This window comes from Limulus polyphemus, unplaced genomic scaffold (genome assembly GCF_000517525.1).
Source record: "Limulus polyphemus unplaced genomic scaffold, Limulus_polyphemus-2.1.2 Scaffold192, whole genome shotgun sequence".
Taxonomy (NCBI): domain Eukaryota; kingdom Metazoa; phylum Arthropoda; class Merostomata; order Xiphosura; family Limulidae; genus Limulus; species Limulus polyphemus.
This window is the reverse complement of record NW_013665802.1, coordinates 783,311-789,528: the sequence shown is the minus strand read 5'-3', so window position 1 is coordinate 789,528 and position 6,218 is coordinate 783,311. Positions and strand designations below refer to the sequence as shown.

Sequence of the window (6,218 nt, the reverse complement as noted above, 5' to 3'; positions counted from 1 at the left end):
GGCATTTAATATTCCCATAGAGAATCCATTTTTCATCACCGGTGACGATTCTGTCCAAAAATGGTTCACGCGCATTACGCGCCAAACGAGACGAACCAACGTTCACACGTTGGAAACGATGATCATAGGAGAGTTCGTGAGGCACCAAAACATCTTCTTTATGGAGTTTTCACATATTCCTTAGATGTTTACGTATTGTTTCATTAGAGACATGCAATGTCAGAGCCATTTCACGAGTGTGTTGCCTTGGGTTAGACTCAACAAGCGTCTTCATAGCATCAATATCAATTCCAACATGTCGGCCCCCTGTCATCACAGTTTGTAAGGCTAAAGCCACCTGAACGAAATTTGCTGAACCATCATTGACATTTACGAACCTTCAAAACATTTCCATAAACTTCTTTGATATTCTTTGTGGCTACAGAGGTGTTGTTTCCTTTCTTGTATTCAAACAGCATTACATGCCGAATGTGTGTCTCGTCTTTTGCCGTCACTATAACGGAATAGAGTATATACTATTATACGTGATGTACGTTTTTTTTTTTTGGGGGGGGGGGGTTAATGAAAGTGTTCCTAAACGCGACATTAATTTCTTGACGACCTAATACTTATTTACGAGACAAAACCTTAAAACAGCAGCAACAACAACAAAACAACTACACAGAATTAGGTTGCTGCAAGTGCTTGATATACTTGGCTGGTATCACATAAAAAGAAAAGCTCTTGTACGGCGGAAGATGGTCCCTGTTATTTAAAACCGCGTTTCTGAATGCTAAAGATTATTAACTATTTATTGGTTGATTATTATCGATAAATAGATTGTGTTGCAGTCTTACAAGCACAGAAAAACAGTAGAAACATATTTTAATGACACAAAAAGAAACAAAGAGTTACATCTGTAACATACTTTATTCTTCGTGAAATAATTATTTTTATGTGTAAGACTTCAATAATATATTTATTTTATTTAGCATGGAAATCCAGTTTCTTCTGTGGTATTTCAAGTTGTAATAGTGGTTATTAGTATCTGGAGTTGAGAATGTAAATTACTTTGTATAAATTAGAGTTTTACACTCGAATGGAATGCTGATTTGATCGTAACTAATATTAAATTCTTATCAACGCAAGCCACCTATATCGATCAGGTTAGAATGCACTGTTGTATCAGTTGGGTACCTTCGCTATTAATGATCTTTTTGGCTATAAACCCAATAATATCTCACAAGATTTGGCCAGCTTAAGAGATCTTTGTTATTCTCCAACCAACTAAACTAATAATATAAACTAATCCTCATAATGAAAATATATATAATAATACAAATGGAAAGTAATATATATATATAATATTCTAACCGTTACTATTAATGAAAGTAACGTTAAAGAAATAATTAGTATAACTTGCTTACTAAGTGTTTACGTATGTTCATCTACATCATTATATCTTTTTGTAACTACAAAACTGATTTTGACCTTTTCATATTTGGTTAGAGAGAATATTGAAGGCTTCACCTTAGGAGTATTAACAACTGTAGATGAACATCAAGAAAGGACACGTGTATGTGTCTTTTCTCACCAACGTACGATTGAAAAATATTAGATATACTGAAGACAAACTTGGAATGTGGGTAAGAATTTACAAATAATTTGTGTGAGATGTACAATTTCTAGGTCACAACCTAGTTGTTAATTCTTGTGTAAATGTCGTTCTCGTTTTTTTTATGTTTTGTGGTATTGTAACAATAAGACATGAATAGAATATTATCAATATATGTAATGCAATTTATGGATTTACTGTTGTAAATAAACTACATCCTCATAATTTTTCTTGTTTTTTAACAAAAATAGAAGCAACAAAAAACGGAGAGGGGCTTTGTCAGTAAAATCTCCCATTGTCTGTTAGAAGTGAACAGTTTATGAAATTAATTTTTATAGTATTCTGTACTGGAAGCGCATTTCTAATTCACTTTAAACAAACGCGTAGCCCCCGGTTGCTCATCGGGAATTCTGAGAGCTTACAACACTAAAACCCGAGTTCTGATATCCGCAGTGGGCAGAGCACAAGTTGTCCATTGTGTAGCTTTGTGCTTTACAACAAACAAACAAAACACAAACGTGTATATATATGTGTGTTTGTTCACATACATCCTTATATCGTTTTTGTAACTACAAAACTGATGTTGACCCTTTTTTATAAGCTCTTATTATGATTTATGATATTTGTTATAAAGTTAAACATCTGTCTTGATAAAATATACACCCCTCAAGTCCTGTAGCTTGATGATTTCCGATACTCCTTGTAACACTGTGTGTAGCTTCTATGTGCATCAGTTACAAAACAAAGATATATAGAAAAGAAGTTCAGGAGTCATTAACTTCGGGTTTGAGACAAATCAGACAACCAATTATTAAATCTTACTTGTTAACCAGCAACTATGTTGTGAATTACTACTATAAACGCAAGTGACAGACAACCAATTATTAAATCTTACTTGTTAACCAGCAACTATGTTGTGAATTACTACTATAAATGCAAGTGAATGTGTTAGTTAATACTGGTGGCTTGCTTCGTATTGAATTTATCCAAAGATATCTGGCAGCTTGTTAAGTTTTAATGTTCGAGGTTCTTGGGGATTACAGATATATTTATCTGTTTTATATAGGAAGGAGGTTGCTTTATAGGTGATGGCATTCTTTTTATCAAAACTTTGATTATGATTTATAGTATTTTTTATAAAGTTAAACATCTATCTTGATAAACTCCTACACCCCTGAAGTTCTGTAGCTTGATGCTTTCCAATACTCTTTGTAATACTGTGTAGCTTCTAAGTGCATCAGTTACAGAACAAAAATGTTTATGATATTTGCAATCCGTGATTCAAAGACCGAATTTATGTTTTGTTTTCAGCTGTTTCTATAATTTCACTAATCCTTTATTTCGGATAAAATTCGAAAGAATTCTCGAGCGGCAACGTTTTTTTGTTCGTTAAATTTAGTTGAAAGCTCATCGACTAATTTAGAAGTGATAGATTAGAAGGAAGGCAACTAGTCAACATTACACAGCGCCAACTCTTGGGCTATTCTTTAGTCACGAATAGTGGGATTGATCGTCATATTACAATGCCCTTACGGCTGAAGGACGAGCATCTTCGGTGACGAGATTCGAACCCGCCGCCCGCAGATTCTGAGTCGAGTGCCCTAGTACCATGTTATGCTAGACTTTGCAACGTTTGAGTGCTGGTATTGACTAATTTGTTGTGGATACGTTGTTTCTGCCTATGTTTACGAACAATGTAAAATTTACCATTATGACTTCAACGTTTTATGTAGTGGCTAATATTTGTCCGTTGATTATATGACGCATAATAAACAGGACCTCCAGGGTATAACAATACCTGCCATTTTCTCATGCAGTATAAATGAGATCCAAAAACAACGAGGTTCCATTGTGATTTGGTGTTTACGGAACGTTTGGGTAGTGTTTATTTTAGATCAGATGCATTCATTCGTGTTACTAAACAAATAAGGGGCGTTTTTAGCAGTTCCCATAATATTAAAATTATGTTCCAAGTATATTTAATTGTTTTATTTGTGTATGATAGTTCATACCACGTCAGTAATTCTTTTGTGTGTCTGTGTGTAACTATATATATATTTATATATGACAAGAAGATTGATGACACATATCTCACCTGTTTGTTGTATTCAGAATGTTACCCATCGTACAATTTTAATTTAATCACTTGATGACAAACATACGAGTTTCATGCCTTGTCAGATATATCGCTGAAAAACGTGAAAATTGGTGTTCATAATTCTGCCTGAACTGTAACTAATCGTTTATTTTTATGATTTAGTTTTTTATAAATATTTTAAACAAAATAAGCATGTGATGTTTATACACTGTTGTAGTCGTTACCTTTTGTGATGTTTCAGTTCACATACATTCGACAATTTGATCATGTAAGGAAACTTAGCAGGCTATGTACGCATTATTGTATCGTATTTTACAACTGTATTCCTATACTATGGACGAGTCAGTAGTTTTACACAATGTTCACGATTTGATTTCATGCCTAATACTGGTTGCTTGGCTTTTTCTGTTCTCGAATCAGCAAATTTTGTAGGAAAAAAAAGAGAGAAAAAGGTGCATTGAAACTGTTGAATATGTTAAAGCTTTGAGTATGTGAAGTTTTTGTTGTTCAGTTCAGAAGTCACGCCATGTAGATCCTGTTTAATATCGATCCATGTTAGTAACTTCCTTCTACAGTTTCACGTATTTCTTAGAAACGATATGTAAGTATATTATGAAAATGAGTGAAATGGCCTTTAAATTACAAGTCCCCCCCTCACCTATCTGGTCTGTGTAACACGTAATGTATACCATCAAAATAAATACTTTTTATAAACTCAGTGTTGAAAAAAACCAAAACGACTTCTGTCATCCTTGGGAAAATAACGACTTCTGTCATCCTTGGGAAAATAATACTGTTCGAAATAAATCTGATTTTTAACAAATATTTTGCACATAATCCTTGTGCAGCAGGCATGTCATTATTCATGTCTTGTCACACTTTTATTTTTATCTTTGCTAGAATTACTTTAGGTATTGGACCCGGCATGGCCATGTGGTTAGGGCGCTCGACTCACAATCTGAGGGTCGTGGGTTCGAATCCCCGTCCCAGCAAACATGCTCGCTAATCCCACTATTCGTTGGTAAAAGAGTAGCCAAAGAGTTGGCGGTGATGACTAGCTGACTTCCTTCTAGTCTTTTACAGCTAAATTAGGGACGGCTAGCGCAGATAGCCCTTGTGTAGCTTTGCGCAAAATTCAAAACAAACAAACTTTAGGTATTGGTTATATGCACTTTTCAAGAACCCCATCCCATTAAGGAGGTAGATCTTTATTTTGGACTCTGTTTTTAAACCTAGGCAACTTTTGGGTCGTTTCTTTAGAAGTAGACAAGTGCATATTCTACTTTACACTACAATCAAATGTTTATTCATACTTCAACTTTTTAACAAGCAGCTGTATATTTATTTAGATTTTTTTTTACGTCTTATGTTATCGAAAAGACTGCGAAGTATTTACCTACAAAGGAAATGACAGTAGTTTTTTCTCATAAAATACAAAGCTTTTATGAGCGCCACCTTAAAATTAAAAGACGAACATAAAGTTACTGTATTTAAATAAAAGACTCTTGCAGGGACACCTGTCTTAAAAATAACACACTCTGATATTTGATACAGTATGGCTTATTGAAGCATAAGAACCTCTAAATACGCATAGCATGTAAATTAAGGAAAATATGATAATGTTAACATGTTTCAATCATCTTCCTTCAACTAATTCATACACTCGAAAAACTCGTTTCGGTGGTGGCAGATGTATAACTTTATTAATATCCTGCATACGAAATTTCTTTTTGTCTTTAGCAAGTGACTCATAATTTTTTCTACTTATGAGCAGGTATGTTCTAATGATACATGGTGTATTCCTGAGATGTACGTAAAAAGGAAAAAAAAAATCCCTAATGAGTGAAAAAAAAAAAAAAATACTGTAGCAGATGTGCCCGCAGTGGCACAGCAATGAGTCTGCGGACTTATAACACCAGAAATTGGGTTTTCGATAGCGTTGGTGGGCACAGCAGAGATAGCCCATTGTGTAGCTTTGTGCTTAACTACAAACAAACAAAACTGTAGCAGGTGTTTTCAAACTGCGAGTCACAACCCCTTGTGGGTCGCAAATAAAAAGTTGAGGACTTAAAAAGATGCAAAAAATATCATAGAATTTTGTAAACGTAAATACTGGTATTGGGATTACGGCCGAAAATATCGATAACAGCGAAAATACCCATTGCTTTTTTTTACATTTCCCTGTTAGATCGGAACACTAGTTACATTATTTATTTTGTACGAGGCTTGCTTTAATCGGAAGTTATTGATATATAATCGAAAAATAGTTGCTTCCATTTCTTAACCTCTTTATTTTCTGATTATTCTACATGCCCTCTCCCCTTCCTACCTCGTTTTTAAGCATCCTATAAGTTTTGTGATTGAATACTGTATTCTTAGACTATTATTATTTTATACAATAGTACTTGTTCTCTGTCGACCTTTTGTTAACTGACTGGGGAAATCTTGTGTTATTCACCTTCACAAAATAGTGAAAAGAGTATGAGAACCTTTGCCCTGTAGCTTTTCTAGGCTTTATAAAAGTTC

General features: G+C 34.2%; 1 protein-coding gene across 4 annotated transcripts in view; it reads left to right on the top strand.

Annotated features, from left to right (window-relative positions):
• LOC106478235 (ninein-like protein) overlaps positions 1-6,218 on the top strand; it is a 130,217-nt gene that overhangs the window by 10,241 nt on the left and 113,758 nt on the right. For 3 of the 4 annotated variants that reach the window (XM_022381790.1, XM_013938760.2, XM_022381788.1), the window contains exon 2: positions 1,489-1,625. The exons of the other annotated variant lie outside the window; for it this stretch is intronic. The gene's annotated coding sequence lies outside the window, so the exon portion shown is untranslated. The remainder of the gene's footprint in view (positions 1-1,488; positions 1,626-6,218) is intronic. 4 annotated transcript variants of the gene reach the window in all.